General features: G+C 41.0%; 1 long non-coding RNA gene across 1 annotated transcript in view; it reads right to left on the reverse strand.

The window, feature by feature from the left end:
* Positions 1-11287: 11287 nt before the first annotated feature.
* Positions 11288-19918, reverse strand: part of LOC146707816 (uncharacterized) — a 14337-nt gene continuing 5706 nt past the window's right edge. The window contains exons 2-4 of the long non-coding RNA XR_014921093.1: positions 13042-13076; positions 12753-12837; positions 11288-12078 (exon numbers count right to left, since the gene is read on the reverse strand). This is a non-coding gene — a long non-coding RNA (uncharacterized LOC146707816). The remainder of the gene's footprint in view (positions 12079-12752; positions 12838-13041; positions 13077-19918) is intronic.

The raw sequence follows: 19918 nt of genomic DNA on the forward strand, positions 1-19918 counted from the left end.
CTTTCTGTCATCCATCAAGCATCGTGGGTCAGCGTCCGTAGCCTGTGCACAGAGAAAAATCACGCACTGATTACGCCTCCAGTTATGTCCAGACATATTACGTTCCTCTCCAGCAACATGTATCACCTAATCCATGTGTAACTTATCCCTGATGAATACAAACTCCTGATCAAATATTTACTGAAAGTTCATTTGGTTTTACTTTGTATTTTGGCTCCATCCCTCACTGATAAATTTTGTTTCTTGCGCCATAATTCTAATTTCCTGGAAATAAAAAAAAATAACAGATGATATTTAAAAGTATTTTCTGAGTACTTGGCTCTTGATGTTTGTGTGTGTGAGTACGAGGCCTTGCATGCGGGGGTTTGTGTATGTGCTTGTGCATGAATTAAATTTGGCTAAGTGTGTGGAGGGACTGACCTGTTGTAAGTACAACATCCACTGTGTGTGTGTGTGTGTGTGTGTGTGTGTGTGTGTGTGTGTGTGTGTGTGTGTGTGTGTGTGTGCTATGTGCATGATGTCAGGCCGATATGTGGTTTACATTAGTCCTGTTTGATGTCTCCATCAGAGGCCTCTCTCCTCCTACTTCAGCACTACTGTTTGATCTACACCAATCTGGTCCTGATCACTCTGCCTTTGTTTACTTTCAAAGACACTTTTCATTTCTCCTTGTTTCTTTAACCCCCGCTCACCCACTTTCCCTGTCACTCAGGCTCTGTGTGTGTGACTGTGTGTGTAGGTTTGAATATCTTTTGTTCTCTGGGATATGTGTGCATGTCAGAATAAAATGTCACTCTTAAACATCTGTAAAGCTCTCCTGTACTGGATTTGTTCTTGTTTTCACAAATTTCCTTTTCCATTAAGTTTGAGGAAAAAACATCACTTTTGCTCTTGACACTGTCATGAGGTACTGATTAGAGATTATGATTATGATTTGAGATAAACACTCGCTTTACTCTGAGTCCAAGTGTTCTTAATCAAGTGCTGGTAGATATATGTCCACAAGTCTTACTCCCACTCTCTCTGATTTACACGCTAGTACGCACATGAGCTTTAATCCTGTCACAAAACTCAATACAATTGGACTCATCAGAGACTAGCATTTGGGGTGAACTCCTTAGAAAAGAGAGCAGAGTAGTGCCAGAGTACATAGGTGGGGCTGTTTGGCTTGATGGTATTAAGGCAGGGCAATGAAGGCAGAAACTCTGTGAGGGCCGGGAGGACAGCAAAGAAGGAAAATGGGCAGGAGACCCCTGACAAAGCTGACAAAAGCTGAAGGGCCTTAGGAGGCTGGGTGAAAGCCTGGCAGCATCCTATCAGCAGAAGTGAACAAACTAGATATTTAGGTATCTTAAAACACCCAAGAGGATACAAGAACAGTCAGAATTCAAGTGGGTGTTAGAAGACAGAACAGACTGTCCCTGAAGCAGCGTAGCAGTCAGCCAAGAGATTTGACTCTGGCACAGGTGAACCAACTGCTGACTCTGCACTGGCTCATCAGACTGCCCTAGACAAGGAGCTCAGATGCACTGACAAAAGACAAATACAGGACTATATACACTTGCCAGCCACTTTATTAGGTACACCCATTTAACTGTTCGTTAAAGCAAATATATAAGCAGCTAATCAAATGGGAGTAGCTCATTACATTTTAGGCATCTAGACATGTAGGACAAAATGATCTTATGAGGTTCAAACCGAGCATCAGAATGTGGAAGTCCACTGGCTGCTCTGAGTATTAATTTTATACTGTATACTGTATTTACTATATACTGCTTATGTGGTGGGATTTTCCCTCACAAACATCTCTAAGGTTTACCGAGAATGGCCCGAAATAAAAGAAAACAGAAAAGATCAGCTGATATCAAAGGTCAGATGACATTTACCTGGCTGCTTCAAGCAGAGAGGAAGGCAACAGTAACTCAAATAAGGTATTAGAACTAAGGTTTGCAGAAGAGCATCTCTGAACACAAAACACAGAAGCCACTCCTGCTTGCTAAGAATAGGAAATTGAGGCAACAATGCAGGTGGGATCACAAAAATTGGACAATGGAGGATTGGAATGATGTTTTCTGGTCTGATGACTCTCAGTTTCTGCTGGAATATTTGGATGTTCAGGGTCAGAATTGGGGGTAAACAACATGAAAGCATGGATCCTTCTTGCATCATATCAACGGTTGGGGCTGGTATTTGTGGTGTAATGATGTGTGGGATATTTTCTTGGCACACCTTGGGCCCCTTAGTACCAACTGAGCATTGTTTAAATGCCTGAATATTATTGCTTTCCATGCCCATTCTTTTATAATCCCACTTCACCCATCTTCTGATGGCTGCTTCTAACAGGATAATGCACCATGTCACAAAGCTCAACTGATCTGAAACTGTTTTTTTAACATGACAAAGAGTTCACTTTAATCAAATGATCTCCACAGTTAACAGGTCTCAATCCAAGAGAGCACCTTTGGGAGGAAAGTGAGGATCACATCATAGATGCAAAGCCAACAAACCTACAGCAACTGTTTGATGCTGTTATGTCAACAAGGCCCGAAATCTCTAAGGAATGTTTCCAGCACCTTGTTGAATCGATGCCACAAAGGATGGAAAAAAGGAGTCAAAGCTGTATTAGCAAGGCATACCTACTAAAGGGACCATGAGTGTATATACACAAACAAGAAGCTCACTGGAAAACAGCTCATAGGAAAGCAGTTAGGGTGGGTCAGGTAATCCACCAGGTGGGAAAACACAGGTAGCAAATCCAAGAGAAACACAGGTTTCATGACATAAAAACAAAAAAAGCAACCCCAACACTATAACCAGTGTTGGGGAGCAACGGAATACATGGCGGGCGATCGTGGCTCAAGAGTTGGGAGTTCGCCTTGTAATCGGAAGGTTGCCGGTTCGAGCCCTGGCTTGGACAGTCTCGGTCGTTGTGTCCTTGGGCAAGACACTTCACCCGTTGCCTACTGGTGGTGGTCAGAGGGCCCGGTGGCGCCAGTGTCCGGCAGCCTCGCCTCTGTCAGTGCGCCCCAGGGTGGCTGTGGCTACTATGTAGCCTGCCATCACCAGTGTGTGAATGTGTGCGTGAATGACTGGATATGTAAAGCGCTTTGGGGTCCTTAGGGACTAGTAAAGCGCTATATAAGGCCATTTACCATTTACATGTACCGGCGTTACATATTTAAAATACAAAAAATGAGTAACTGTATTCCATTAAAAAGGTGGTATTCAGAATACAGTTGAAATAAAGGGATTACACGGCGGTCTTTTCTTGTTTCATATGTTAGTCTATGCCCTCTCTATATCTGGTAATTATAATAAATAAACCCAAATAAAACATGCATTAAGAGGCTCTAATGCCTGGGTCTCAATCTCATGGCCCATGTCACCTCTACTTGCGGCAGCATAATGACGTGAAGAAACATTTTAAAAAAGTATTATTCAAAAATTATTTAAAATGAAAGCAATAGGCAGAGTGTTACAGGCATAGCATGTATGAAGCATGTAAATATAAAAATAACCACTGCAGCCAAGAAGAGTGTTCTAAGTAAGCTATTAATACTCGACTGTACACTGTATTCGTGTTTTCCTCCGAAACAATTAGTCCGTTGGAGCAGCCTTTCAACACCTCTGTCTGTCTCTCGCTAGCAAAGTTGATCCAGACAACAAAGTAAAGCTAGCTTTCGGTTACGAGACCGACACAGAACCCAACTTATTAGCCAGAGGTCCCTTTACTATGGTTCGGAGCAGCGTGCCTGTTTTATATACTCGTGGAATAGTTTTCTATATGAGATCGCTGCAAAAAGTGCAGCCTTACCTAATGTCCACCTTACTGTTACTCATTTTATATTAGGATTTAAAAATCTAGTTGCTAGTGGTATGTGGAGTAGCCTTCAGTAATAGTAATAAATCACACAGCAATAGTACATTCATGTAGTTGTAGTTATTGATAATATATGGAGTAATTGAAAGTATTCAGAATGCGTTACTCTCATTGAGTAATGTACCAGAATACATTACAAAATACATTTTGGGGGCATGTATTCTGTAATCTGTAGTGGAATACATTTTAAAAGTAACCTTCCCAACACTGAGTATAACAGACAAGAATACGGCAAACAAAAGGAGACAAAGACAAACAAACCAAAAGCTTAAACTAATATAATTCTTGTGTTCCTCTCCCTTATTCTCACTTTGTCCTCTTCAGTGCGTTCAACAAGCAGCATAATTAAGTAAGAATATGAAGTTAAAATGTGTGGATTTGAGACTGAGTGCCTTTGATCTCTCATTTTGGAGGAGAACCAGACTCCACAGAATTGGGGGTAAACAACATGAAAGCATGGATCCTTCTTGCATCATATCAACGGTTGGGGCTGGTATTTGTGGTGTAATGATGTGTGGGATATTTTCTTGGCACACCTTGGGCCCCTTAGTACCAACTGAGCATTGTTTAAATGCCTGAATATTATTGCTTTCCATGCCCATTCTTTTATAATCCCACTTCACCTACTACATGTGTGGTCCAGAAAATTTAGCCATATCAAGTCCTTATGAAACTAGTGCTGGAGAAATATATTTTTAAAAGTAATTGATTTCAACTGTTACCAACAAGATTAACAAAGATGTCTGGTATATTTAATCACAACTGCTTGTCTGCTGGTCTGTCTGAGAAAGCAAATTAAACGATTTCAGCAACTGCATTTAAACTGAAAACCTTTTCCTGTGACTAAACCCTAATTAGAACTCTCAGAGCAGACTCCAAACATCATTAAGGATTACATTTACCTACATCAGGCCTCTCAACACCTGCAGATCCTCCACAAACAGTGGGTACAGATGGATATGGCACTGTCTTCCCCATATATACACTTTCCTCCTTTCAAGAAAATCTCTTTATCTGACTTAAACCTCCCCACCTACCACTCCTCTCAGGCAGTTGCATGTCTAAGACCCATTAATACTGAAAGCTACAGACATGTAGGGAAATTCTTCTTTCCAGCCTAATCATTTGTCTTCAAGTAGCGCCTTTTTCACCCCACCCAACTCTGGAGGAAGCTCTGTGTCTCATATGGATAAGCAGACACAAAGATATGAAGAAGAGGCAGAGTGGGACAATTTATGTCTTCATAGAAGGGAAAAGTGTAACATGGACGGGGGAGTGAAGACAACCTGCAGACAAAGAGCCAAAGGAGTATTTGAGTGATCAGTGTTTACACAGTTATAGTCATCCAGGCGTGTTCTGCTGCTCATACATGAAGTACAATGATGACATGAGTATGTACACATTTCTAGCTCCTCTCTGTTTGCCCCTGATTAGCTGTGTTAACATCATAGCAACCGTAACGTGTAACTATTGTTTGTGATTCAGGATAGCTGCTGTCACCAGGTCAGGTTGGGGTCAGTGATGAATGTGTTGCCACAATGATGCGCATGTGTAAGCTAACACATTAGAATTTAACCTAGTTTTCCAACTATTCAAAACGTGGGGCTCTGAGTGAAGAAAGTATTCTTTTACAGCCTTTAAAGACAAATCCATTCCATGTGTGACAGTATCTGTGTGGTACAAATTAAGCAATCACTGCCTAATTAAGTAATTCTTTGGAGTCAAACCTTAAACTCTTAAACGTTTAAATCATCGCCGCCAATCATCTTACCACTTCTCTGTAATGGAAACCGCACGGTGGAGGAGTGAGTGCTGATTAGATTGGATGTAATTAGGTCACAGGAGTTTAAGATAATGAAAGTCAGCGTTGCTTTGCTGTCGTCCCATGTGTTCAGGGTCCTGTGGGACTGAAACAGGCCTGTTAAACTTTATTAGAGTGAATGGGCTTCCAGATTCTGCAGCGCAGTGAGCCTGGGAGAAAGGCCACAAACAAAGACCATAAACACAACAACAGTCTATTGTCTTAGCGAGGAATGAATGGATGATGGAACTGACGAATGAATGAACGGCTTGTTCGCTCTAGAGAATGGAGATCAGTGTTCAGCAGTTATGCATTTCTTTGTAATAAATTACTTTTATATTATTATTTTAACTTTCCTTTAATTAGTGGGTTATGGGATTCAAAGTTAAAGTAGTTACTTCACAGTCCCTAATCCTGTCCTGACAGTCACAGTTTTTTAAAGGAAGAAAAATCTCAGTTTGACGAATTTAATACTACTGCATGCACCTTCAAAAAAGGGCATTCATTGAGTGTCCCCCTTAAAAGTGAAAGTCTTTGCTGGTTGCTTAATTACGGAGGCTGAGAGATCAGCCAGTGACCTGAAAAGCATCTGTTGTTAGGGAAAAATGTGTATTCCCAGACAGGTTGCTGGTTGTTGCACCTTATGATTGCTTTAGTTCTCTGCAGTATACTGTGGCTGGCTGCAGTTTGCACAGAAGTTGCAAACTTGTCTGCAAACACTGACTAAAGAACCACTCTCTAGTAGTGAAGCTTAAAAAACTGTGACACAAGCCAGAAAAAGAAAACTTTTCTTCCTTCAAAGTAAAAATTGTGTCATACTCCTGAAACCAAGGCATTTGAAAAGGTGCCATTTTGCCAATGAATTCATGCTTCTATGTTAAATTTATGCCATAGGTACATCGTAACTGCAAACCCTGCTGAAACCCTACACCACAGCCTATCCTGTAACCTGACGTGGACTTAAAAAAAAAAAAGGTAACTATACACTGCCTAGATGCTGTCTGCACCCATTGTTTTGACCTCTATGCATTTCCTGCTACGGTTTAACCAAAACTTTTGAACAGATCAGTAAGTGAACGATAATAATCGCCTCACTATAATGACTCTCAGATGTCTGCACATTGCTGGAGAGAGATTGCTGAAACTATGGGAATGAACGTGAAGGAATGTAAACAGAAATGGAAAAACTTGAAAATATGCTCGTCTCCAAAAAACAAAAAAATAAATAAAATCTCATAACTGTACACAACCACAAAGTAATTGGCACATAAAACACCACACAAAAGAATAAATACTGACAATGATGATGACTCTGTTCCAGTTGCAATTGCGCTACAATCAGCTAATTTAAATTCATATATCAGAGGAGAAAAATAGTAGCGATGTTTACAGTGTGAATATAGATATTGCTTTTAATGTTATTGCAGAAAAGGAGGAGAGCGCAATGATAAAGTGCAAACTGCTTCCAGGCCAGAAACAGCTGCTTTTTACTGCTAACAGACTTTAGCTCTTTGCAAGCTGCTGCGCAGACGGCATGCTAACGCTAAGCTAGCCAAGAACCCAGAGTGATGTTAAAGCTGAGAGAATGGTGACCTCAGCCCAGCAGCCAGACCCTGAACTTCAACAGGTAACAAACTGTCGATCAGTCTGGCTGCAGCCTCCATTTCTACCTGTTTATGTTTCTACAGTAGCATTACTGTGGTGATCGCCTTCAAGTCTCTTTGTGCTGGATTTTTGCTTTGCTTTGTGCTGTTAGCCTTGTGTTCATGCATAAATACGAAGAGAAAGACGTGTGTATCCTCATTAGAATAGGGATTTGTGTTGGTGTGTAGAACTGTAGCTGATAGGTCTAAGTTGTCAAGTGGTTATTAAGAGACTGCGTTTCAGGACATTTCACGGAGAAACACCAAGAAATGTAATGAGTAGTTTGAGAACGTTTTCTCAACGTTTAAGGAAAGTGTTTTGTTTAATATGTTTAATAATTGCCTTTTTTAGCGTAGTGCTTAGCGATGGTGGTTACGCTCAAAGCGGAGTCAACCAGAACCCAATGATAATCGATAAGGAATCGAATCAATAAGTGATACTGATAATGGTATTGGAATAGCTAAAATCTTACCAATTCATATCCCTAACGATGAGATGATGGCCACCTGTACAGCTCACATCGTAGGATTTGAAATATTCACTGCACAACTATAAATCAGTTGTTAGAGAGTAGTTGGTGAGCGTTTACAAACATGTTAATGATGTCTATGCTGAGTGACTCCACCTGCAGCAATTACACACTTGTTCTGACAACATCTCCTCCTGGAATTTCAGGTAATCATTTCTAACATTGCAGCTTAGGTTCAAAATAATACTAATAATTATTATTATTTAGTAAATATAACATTTAATTCAAATATTGGACTTTGAAAACGAAAATTGTACAACTAAAGTTAGGTCACGTACTGTCATCAAACCCCCTGAATTGAAGCTGAAACTGCACTCAGCAAAAAAATCTGCTGACTAAAAGAGTAAAGTAATGAGTGTATTACTTTACTTTTGCTACTAAGATTTTCAAGTGAGTAATGTGCAGTGAGTAACCGTTTATGTAACCTGCTAAGCACCAGTGCAGGCAGTAGTTAACATGGAGATGAACTGTGATTTATTAAAGCTTTCTGAACCGCACACTTGCCTTTTCTTGATAGCAACAGTACATAGAGTGTTAAACATCAATCACTTATGGAACCTTAAGCAAGGTTGAAAAAGAAAACATTGACTGTTTCTGTCTCTTTCACACAGTAGTTTCACCAGCACAGCTGTAAAGGCAGGATTATGGTGATTTTGGTGTTTCCAAAACCATCACTCACTTATTTTCATTAGAGGAAAAAAATAACATTTAATGTGGTTTAAACAGATTTCTTTTATAAAACACCTCTTCATTTCTTAATTGTCTCTTCTCTATATTGCTCCATAGCAACTGAGAATGAGTCAATGACAAAGTTAAGCAGTAGAGTTCCTGCATCTATCTTTATTAAAGACCACAATGAGTTCAAAATATTATGAAGCCCTCAGCTTCATAGATGCACTAAAGCAAACTAGAGAAAGTTAGCGTCTTTTGTCGTGACTCACTCAGTGGTCTGTTGACTCTTGTGTTGTCCACAGTCTTTCTCTGCTCTGGAGGCCTAATTTATCAATCCCTTGGTGCCTATAAGCGTTATCAGTCAGTGTCTGAAGTAGTTAGTGAGAGACAAGGTCCTTCAACTGCCTGTCCAGTCATCTGAATGAATGAATGAGTGAATGCTTTCTTGGCCATATGCAGGTTGCCCCGCAGAGGAATAGGACACCCCCCCGACTTCACATGGGAATACCGTCGGCGATCGGCAGCGTTACAGAAAAAAACACTGAAAAAGTACACGACAATGGGAAAAGTACAAGAGGAAAAAAAGAGACCTCTTCTCACGCTGGGCACCTATGGGAGGACAGCATGAGAACAGGAAACAAAAAAAACTCCTCTGCACAGAGAGCACATAAATGTCCACATTACAACATTAGAGCACGTGACTGGCCACATGGGTTGGGTAGGGGGTGAGGAGTAATCCGAAGGAACACAGCAGTCGTCCTACACAGCGCTACCATTCCAGCGCGGCACATAGACCCGCCGTCTTCCCCCACAGGAAACAAGCATCGAAGGCGTTTGGAAAGGGAGGGGGTAAGTGAATTCAAACCTTTGCAGCAGATTCCCCTTATTTTCACCTCCTACACCACTTCACCATTTGTTGGTTTTGTTCCACTTATCCAAAGTCAAGTCATGGTGCAGAAGGCTAAGCAGAGGAGTCCAGCAACATGTCCACTTAATAACCTCTGAACAAGCTCTGGGTCTCGCCTGGGGTCTCCCCCTACCTGGGTGTGCCTGGAAAACCTACAAGGGAAGGCGCCCTGGAGGCATCCTGATTAGATGCCTGAATCATTTCAGTGTGCTCCTTTCCACACAGAGAAGCACCGGCTGTTTTCCAGGCTCCCTCTGGATGTGTGAGTTGCTCACTATCTGTAAGCCTCAGACTACCCATCCTAAAGAGGAAACTTGAAGCAGTCACTTATCACACATTTTCCATCACTGCCCAGAGCTCATGGCCAAGTCCTTTTTCAATTAAAATGTCGCAGCCTGGCAAAACCAAACCTAAATTTGTAAGTTTAGATCACACATGTCCTCAAAAACAGTCAGTTAAACAGATTTGTATAGTGTAACGGAATAATTACACATTTACACATTAAAATAATTTCATTGAGAGAATGTTGGCTTGAGGGAGGTTTGATGTGTAATCTCGCTTTTTAAAACATTGGTCTCAGAGCTAAGGTTTCCGGTTTGCGTCTCACTTTGATAAGTTTGATTCCTGCTTGGTGGTTAGCTAACAAGTGTCTGCAGGTAAGTTGGCACCTTCCATGCAAACCACAGTTTTTTTGGTGCAGATCCCTCTTTGGTTTCAACCCGCAACCTCCAGCAACCATACATGAACTGATTAGGGAATTAGGGAATACGTATTATTCCCTAGTGTGTGGTTGGTTGCCAGGTTGCTGTCTGCTTGACTGAGGCCTTACTGATTAGGCTTCGATGACTGATTAGTTTCTTTCCTTTGTGATTACTTACCAAAAGATGTAGGGCAGAAGAGTCCCCAAGTATCATTTAAAAGTTCCACATGGCACCACATGGTAATTAAAAGAGGGGATAAAAGAAATATCCATCCAGTCATCCTCTTAAAAGAAAGAAAGAACATTCTCAATAAAGATACCAGCGGATTTAAGCCTGGGACCCTCTTGCTTTAAAGGGGGACTGTGGTAAATGGGCTATTGTTCTGCCCTATGTGTTTGACTGTTTTAAACAAAGTTGCTGATTTGTAGAGGATTTTGCTTATGTTAATAAGATCTACTGTAATCTGTTTGCTTATTTGATTAGTTCTGTTGAGTGGACCACCTTGAAGAATCATATATCTTGTAGATCAAGCAGTGGCAAAAAATAAAAGACTGACTGTTAACACCAGAGGTTGCTGTTGGAAGTTTATGCCACCAATGTGTTCAGCAGCGTTTTTAGGTTGTTGCGTCATTGCTCTGCTTTGGTGATGCGTGGATGACTTCTGGGGAAGGATGGTCAAATTTCGGAAACAATATTTTCGTATTTGTGACGGCATATTTCAGTCACCATAAACGCCCCTCTTTAAAAAGAAAATCCCACCTCAGAGAGGATAAATTATGTTTTGCAAACAGCTGCTGTTACTGTACTGGAAGTAAGCTGCGGTCCCAGTCATTCATCAGGAAGAGCTGCATGGATGTAATAAACCCCCCATGGGGATCTGACTTTTTTAGTGCCTGTGCTGATGTGGGTTGTAACATAGCTGTGTGATCACTGTCCTGATTAGCTGATGCATCTATCACTGAGTGTTTAGACGAGATGAACAGCTCTGCTGATGGACATGAGGTCACTCCCCTGTGCAGGTGCTGAAGGGTTGGGAACGCGTACAACCCAAACACACATCGCTATTTCTGCACATTACCACCGCAAAGTTGTAATCAGAGTAATGTTTATTTGACAGCATGACAAATGGTAAACAGTCATCGCGCTGCCCATACTCTGGCTGGTTTTTCCTCCGAGTGTCTGCTGATGAAGTCTGAATTTTTGTAGGTGTTGTCTCAACAGTCGATGTAGTTCTCCACAAATTTTTCTCACAGTTGTTTCTTTAGCCCGGTCACACCCCCTCCTCATTTTTTATCATAGATTACTTGTGTGATGTGGAACAAAAACAGTCACTTTGTGTGATTATGCTGCTCTTGCTATAGTCTAGTTTTACCAGACAAAGACCAAACAGACTGCAGGTAAAATGTTTCAGATGTTACAGATAACTGTGTTCTAGCCACCTCTCAGTGTCTTAAGGCACTAATCACTGCAAAGTCAGCAGCAGCAGCAGCAGCAGGTGGCGATCTGTGTGTCTGCAGCCTTTTAGAGCTGATGAGCCTCCAGAGCTTCAGACTGATGGCTCCACTCACTCTGCCTGCTCTGGGACTAATAATTTCCTGTGATTTGGGAATGTTGTGTCATAGGCATTACAGCCTGTTAATTAATCTTGCATGTAGAGCATTTGTGGGGTTGTGTCATCACTATTCAATCTGATAGAGGTGGACGTCTTTTGCTTTAGTGCACGCGAAGTAGAGAAAATGTCTGTATAACCTTCAAGCAACGTTTGCTTTTGTCTCTCTCCACCATCTCTCTCTTTCCCTGTCTGTCTCGCTCTTTATGTCCGTCCATGTTTCTCTCTCTTAATTGTTTCCAGAGTGTTTGTTTGGAAATTCGTTGAGTTCTCCATCACACGCAACCAGGATCGCAGCCAAGGCATTCCCCTCTGTAGTGACACACACACAAACACTTACACAGAGAAAATGCAACATTAAATCCTTCAATTCCACTCTTGTGATGTCACTATATGGCCAGTGTGTATGTGTAAGACTGTGCCTGCGTGTAAGTGTGTTAGTTAGTGTTGCATGTACCTGCCTGTTGGTATTAAGCGCATATATGAGGAGGGAATACTGATAATCCTTTTTGAAAATATATATAATTAGGCAGGATTTCTTTTTGAACACAGACACACACATGAAATGTTTTTGTTTCCATCGCTTCAGAGTGATGGAAACTGGCACTGAGATCACATTAATTTGCTAAAGACTTCCATAACCCAAAGTTTAAACAACTGAAAACTAACTCTACCCTTGATTTTCCAGCATGTAGCTATTATTTTACAGGCCCATAATCTACAGTATAATGCTGTCAGCTGTTGAGTTGCCATTATACTGTTATTTTAGCTTCCCTCTGTAAACAGTTTATTATTGTAAACTCTATTAAAGTCCTGTAGATCCATAAAAATGCCATTTCTCAGTCTGAACATGGTCTCCTGCATTTCCTCACTGTTCACTCTGTATTTTTTTTTGCCTTCTTTAAATATGACAAGATATCAGGGATATCTAATGCATTTCCCCTGCTCCCTATATGACTGTCACAGGAATACTGGTATATTAATTTTATCACCTGCTGGTTGTACTCACCAAATGTGGTAAAACTCTGGTGTCATCTTCCTGGTCAAAACCAGCCACAATATGACCAAAAACAGACTTTGAAGCTGTTTCCACTCTGAATAAGAACACAAGAAGACAAGAAAGTCTAACAAGGATTTTCCAGGCTACGTTTAAGAAGTACCTCAAACTGAGGTTTGGTAACCGTGACGAGACATTGAGAGAAGACCAGAGAACAGTTAGTCAATGTTGAAATAGTTGCTGAGGAATTATTTGTAACAGGAGCCTCTGTCATGGTGGCCCACAGCTAGCTAATCCTTACCACTGTTCTTGGTCACACAACCACAGGAAACCACACTGCAACAATGAAAAGAACAACAAAAACACAATTAGACTCAAGTAAATGTTTTAAACAGTTGTCCACAACGGAAGTGTTTCTGTTGTTATTGCATTTAACTAAAACTAAAAACTGAAACGAGATGTGAAAAAAACATTTTAGTTGACTAAAATATAAATAAAAACTAGACCTTTATAAACTAAAAGAAAAATATAAAGGAAATAGTAATAAGTTAAGTATTTGTTAATTAATTTATTATCCCAACTTACCTGATGAGGCATTCATGGGCATGTTTCATGGCCACATGTAAAATAAGTATTTTGGTGAGTTTGTTTTAAAGAATATCTCCATCCTATTGAAGAAATACTGGCCAATCAAAAGCCCACAAACAACAATATGGTGCACAGTCTGATGTTAACAAAGGAAATAAAGATGCACACGTTTGATGTTGCAAAATCTCACTTTTCTCCACATGTAAAAACAAACATTTAAAAACATGAGCGGTTTTTCAAGTTTACGGGTTTGCATATGACGAAAGGCTGAAATGTATAGAAATATATAGAAAAGGCTACATTTACCAAAATACCTGTGCACACGTGGACTAAGCCTGAGAGTTTGGATGTTTGCGAGACTGACAGCCAGCCCCCTTTAACTCTTTTTTATTAGAAAACATTTACTGATTTTCCTAAAAATTGCCTCCATGATATGCCCTTAATACGAAAAGACTAAAACTAACACTGGCACTATTAAAAAAACTATTACTTTTCAAACAATAAAAACATACTCTAGTAACTTATTAAATTAAAAGGCTCCAGCTGCCTAGGTAACCCACTAATGTATTTACCACCCCTTCTTATAAACCGTATTCAGTGCTGTCATTGGAAGTCGCTTCAGTCACTCACCTGATAGGTAAGAAAAGTTTAACTCACACACACGTTGAATATAACTCACAGTCTGTGTTTATTTCACTCGTTTTTGGTTGAAGTTGTTGAATGTCGTTGCTTTCTGTGATTTGTCATCACCACGTTTCTGCAAATTTCTACTTATGCGAATGCCCTATAACTTCAACATTTACCTACATTACATTTTGCAGTTGAAAAAAATTCATGAAGTCGTAGAATTCCTTTATGATTTTTGGTAAGAGTTTGTTGATATTGTCATATGATAGCTGTGTGTCAGGCAGAAATTGGACCCAAATACAGGACCTGGAGACAGAATGTGAACTCAAAAGATAGCTTTAATGCTGAAGTCTTTCCAAAAATACAAAACAATGACAGACCTGGATCTACAAAGCCAAAATTTATGATTTTTCCAGGGAAACACAGAAAAGGAAGACACACAGCCACGCGACAAGGGACAAGGGGAGACCCAGACAATAAATACACACAATATGACAACGGGAGATGAAATAAGTGAGAGAACAGCTGACATTATTTGCAAAAGAAGGAGATAAGGAAGCAAAACTAAAGTGCAAGTGATAGAATAAAACAGGAAATAACTAGCATCAAAACAGAAATTCAGACATCCAGAATTGACACAAAGAGACTAAAGACAGACACTTAGGACTGGAGGAACAGGAAGGGATAACAAAAGGAAACTAACAAACCCACTGTCAACAACTGCTAAGCAAGGAACTAAAGGCGCAGAATAACAAAAAGCTCATAAGCACAAGGAAACACATAATAATTAACAGACAACTATGCAGCTCAAACATAAATCCCAACTCTTAAAACCGAAAAGAAATCATGAACTACAAAAAACACAAAACACGATACTCGCAGTGTTTTTTCCTCAGAGGTTTCATCATCTGGTTACTTTTACAGTTTGTTACAGTTTATTTTAAACCTTTACTCCAAAATGTCTGAATTTATTGATCCATATTGTGGGGTCGTCCCAACAATGGGACCATCCAATACACACACACACACACACACACACACACACACACACACACACACACACACACACCAGACCCTGGTGTTTGTGTTTGTGTTGTCATAGTAATGCCACTTGCTCTTTGTGTCTCTGCGGTTGCAGTGGAAAAAGGTGAGAGCACCACCCTTCCCTTTCCTCTTCTGACAATGCTGTGCCTTCGCCACCATTAATCTCCTCCCTTTTCTCTACTCCGCCTTCTTACCTTTTTACTTCTTTTTTTCAACTATCAGAAACTTCTCAAGTGACATCTTCAAAGCTTCTCTCCCGCTCATCCTCCTTCAACCACCCAGAGACAAATATTAGGGTTTCTTTCATTTGCATTCCTTACCAACTGTGCACTTCCCTCATCGTGTTTCATTGAGGCAATAGGTCAATAGGTCACAGCATACACTCTCAGCAGGAACTCCATTTCCTATCATCCACTTCACGCTGAGCTGAACCTGTCCTCATGCTGCGGTGGGATAAAACCTCAGGAGTGAATGATGAGATCTGACACATTAGAAAAGAGACATAAGGATATACTGAGTGAGACGTGGATGTGGCGAGAGATATGAAGTGGGACGAAGGAATAGGAGGCGGACAGAGGGGAACAGAGAGGGGAGGTGGTGGTGGTCGGAAAGCAGAGAAGGAGGGCTGTGAGGGAAGGGTGGGATGTGAGGTGCTTTCCCAGTTCTGGTCTTGAATTCATTGTTTGACAAACATGTGGTCTGAATTTTGTTTTGAGGCAAAAGAAAGACGAGATTACACAGTAGTGCTCAACACACAGGTCACACACCGCATGGATGCACACTCTCTGCATACATGATTGTTGGCTCGCTCCCTTGGTGGATTCGGGGTGGCTTGGACCTCCTTCTTATCGAGGGGGTGCTGTTGGGTGGTTCTTGGAAACCCGGGACCCTGGGACCCTGTTCTTGACTCATACCAGGGTGACCAACCTCCGGTCCTGTGGGATTTTGGCCGTGGGCACCCAATCAGGGGCGTCCCTCCTTCTCCTGCTGGAATGGTTGTGTGAATCTCATCGACATGTGTGGTGTCAGGTCTTCGGTACTCTTGGGGGCTGCAAATTTTCAAATGTATTTCAATAAAGCTTAGCATGTTTTTCAAAACATAATTTTATGTATTTCCAGCTTATCTATCCATCATCTGATTCCCGTAACGCAGCTGTCAGGTAAAACCCCCTGATAGGTGGAGACATGGTTGTTTAGGAGAGCTAATTGGGTAATGGTTCTTTTCCCAGATCTTTCATCACTTCTTTGCTCATCTGGTTTCAATCGTCCAAAAAGAGAGAAAAAACAAAAAATATTGCCTCAGCTTACTGACTTGCTCCATTTTTTTCTTTTCCTTTGTTTTGCTACTTTTTTCATTTTCTGTCATCTTCTCCTTTGTGTAAAATAGGGTGGGGGGGGGGGGGGCAATGGCGTGTCCAGCGGGGTGGCCTGGGGGGGCACAGGCCACCCCCCAAACCAGACTGGCCACCCCAGGTGCCACCCCAAAGGCAAAACAATAAAATTCAATCAAATATCAAATGTCCGATTATGTTTTCACGGTGACGCTCAGATATCCGAGTGTAAGTGAATGCAGCATCGCTTCTGCGCTATGCGCATCACGTTAGCAAAGGTAGGAGAGCCAAGCGCGAAAGACGGCACTGCAGGAAACAATTTTTCGGTGAAAGAAAATGAGGACAGAATAAATGTCCCGGTAAGTAATATCAAGTTTGTTGAGTTTAGTAAACTTCGGTGAAATTAGAATACCAAGGAAAAAAATAACACTTAAAGAATTATTGCAGCTGTGGAATATTTCAGACAGTATGCTACTGAGGGGAGCTAACATAAGAGTTATGAGTTATAAGATATAATCTAAGTCGTAACATTGCTGTATGGAGCTGCAGATTTGGTTGCAGGTTAACATAGCTGGACTGGCCATCGGGCATACCGGGCATATGCCCGGTGACTTATTTTTTTATTTTTTTTTGTAAGGGCACGAACAATGAGAGGTGGTGGATTGGCCAGATGCAGGTCGATGTGTAGAAATAACTCCGTTGTTTGGTGGTGGCTATGACGGGGCTTCCACAGAGGCAACAGGTGGATGAGGGAAGGGGAGGCAGGAGGAGAGACCCGAAGCAGCCGCCAGTCCGAGTGTCAGGTGAACTGAACTTCAGGTAAGAAGTTATGACCTGCAGTCTATCTGGGTCAGATATAAACCAAGTTTAGGTGGAGTTTATTTTCATGTTGCTGACTTTTTACTGTCAGTTGCAATAACTCATACTGCGTTCTAGCCAGTTTGACGGAGTTTATATACAGCTGGGTGGGTGCTATGATGTTACTGATAGTGAACTTTATTTTATTCATAAGGTTAGTAGAGTTGCCAACGGCTCCTTAAAAAAATGGAATGGTCCCTCATTCAGAGAAAATATTACGCGTTTCGTATTGAGCTGAGAAGAGACGCAGTTTGTCCCGGACTTCAGCTAGAATGGAAAAAAGACACAAAGCTGGATTTATTCTGTCTTTATGCTGCACAGCTGCCTCTTCTCTCATTCTCTCCCCCTCCCTCTCCTGTTGCTACTTCAATCATGAAACTGATCAATGATCAGCTGATCGGCTTTTCTCTCTTGTTTGTTTATCGCCCACTTTGCGCCAGAAAGAGGAAACCAGCGGATATTGCGCTAAACAACAGCAGCACGTTTAAGCTTGATCAGCTGTTGTTAGAATGTATTTAATATTAATTTCTAGTATCAGCTGATGTTTGCTGGAGCCACAGCTGTAAAGCTGCTGGTCATGACGTCTGTTTAGATATGTGGTGAGAGGGAAACATGAAGATGAAACCAGGAGATGTCCTTACTGAACCATCAGAGCTGAACAGGTGATGGAGAAACAGGTTTACCTTTTAGGTGACATGAATGAGTTGAAGTTATCAACTGTTTCTGAGAGATAAATAACACCAGGATCCTTTTTTATGTAGCTGACAGCTGGTAACTGTGCAGGGGCGGGTCTAGCAAAGTTTTGCCAGGGGGCCAGGTAGAGCATTAACAGGGAAAGGGGGGCACAAAGAAATACTTTTCTTTCTTATTCTCATTTAAAATGTCTCGCTTTTATTAAATAATTATCTAAATCTTACAACCAAAGTTTTTATCTGACGTAAAATGTATAGAAATCATACATATACCAACAAGACTGTGTACATCACTGTCACAACAGCATTTGTTTTCATTCAAAGGCTTTATGGCTTTAATACCTGGTGGGCCGGTCTGTAGTAAAAATGCCCAATTTTTTTGTCCCAGTCCAGCCCTGCAGGTTAATACTGGCAGTGTCACCATGCCAGCTGACTGTATTTTATCATCAGCCAGTGTTGTTCTTTATCAATATTACCAAAGTTTACCATAAGGCAGCAGAGAAAGTATTTACTTGCTTTCAGGTTTTATTCAAATGTTAGTCTTTTCAGTTGTTTCCCCACTTTTTTCCTGTTTCAAAATCAAACACCAGTTTGTGAGAAGATTAAGGCAGATAAAGTTTTACATTGGAACTGGCTAATTTGTCAATTGTTTGTTACAAATGTTCGTATTTTAATTTTCAAAAATGTTTTTGCCCAAAACATATGTGCACTACATGTCAGTAAAAATACTATGCAAATATTGATGTCCTTGAATGCTGAGTAAGCACTGACAAAGCACTGATTGTATCTCTTGTACTTTATCAACGCAGTATCTAAAAACTTTGCACCGTAGTGGTTAAAATCTCATTCTAATAAGAGTTAAAAGTGCATTTGGTTATTAGGTTTATAGGATTATTGAATTATGGTTAAGGGTTGGTAGAATTTTTTTTTTAAACATTATCTGCCAATTAAATCTGCCACCCTTCTCCAAATCTGTGCCCCTACCTGGCCCCCCCAACAAAAATTTTCTAGACACGCCACGGGGGGGGGGGGGGGGGGTCATACTACCTTCAAAATTAAGTACCCTGCCAATGTTTGAATGCACTGAGTGCAGTCATATTTATATTTGAAGGCTCAAAGCGAATTTGGATGAAGGCTGTCCAAATTCTCCTCCAAATGCGCCCTCCTTTTCCCCAGATTTGAAAGGTGGGTCGGGTGTATCCCAGAATTAATAGAGCCAAATCCAGTTCCCAACAATGGCGGCAGTTACTTAGTTTTAATATTACTCTTATCACTCTTCCTGGGTCATAAAATAATAATAATAATGTAGGTGTGTAAACTTCAAATATCTGCTCAGTTTATCAAGACATCACATATTTGCCAATTTTCTAGTCCTTAAGGACCCCGAAGCGCTTTACACTACATTCAGTCATTCACACACAGGTGATGGCAGCTACATTGTAACCACAGCTGCCCTGGGGCTCACTGACAGAGGCGAGGCCGGCCGACACTGGCGCCACCGGGCCCTCTGACCACCACCACCAGTAGGCAAACATGGGGTTAGTATCTTGCCCAAGGATATTTGGCATGCAGCCAGGAGGCAGCCTGGGATCGAACCACCGACCTTCTGATTAGTGGCTGACCTGCTCTGCCACCTGAGCTACAGCCACCCATGATGACTTGGTACCCATCACTGCAGCCATCATGTTGTGGTGGAAGAAGATCATTTTGTTGATATCAGTGACTCAGTTTCTTAGTATACATTAGTTAATGCTGCCACATTTAGGATAAGAGTCGCATCCTTTGAAATGTTCATAGCAATTAGATCCAAGTCTTTCACATAGAAATCACTTGACAGCCTGTTAAAAGGAAAAAAGAGAATAATTTTTCAGTTGTGTTACAATCAGTTAACACATTTAAGTGTTATGTGTTCGGTGAAACACCATCAAGAAAGAAACTTTTGCTGCTCACTAAACAAACATTTTTCAGTCTGGAGATAGAATTAGGATGATTTATGTACTGCGTCATAGGGTTAAAGCAACATTAGTTATTCTAATGC

The sequence above is a fragment of the Copadichromis virginalis genome, linkage group LG6 (genome assembly GCF_057382275.1).
Source record: "Copadichromis virginalis isolate Kocher_CV1m ecotype Utaka linkage group LG6, C_Virginalis_male_GT1.1, whole genome shotgun sequence".
In the NCBI taxonomy this organism is placed as follows: Eukaryota; Metazoa; Chordata; class Actinopteri; order Cichliformes; family Cichlidae; genus Copadichromis; species Copadichromis virginalis.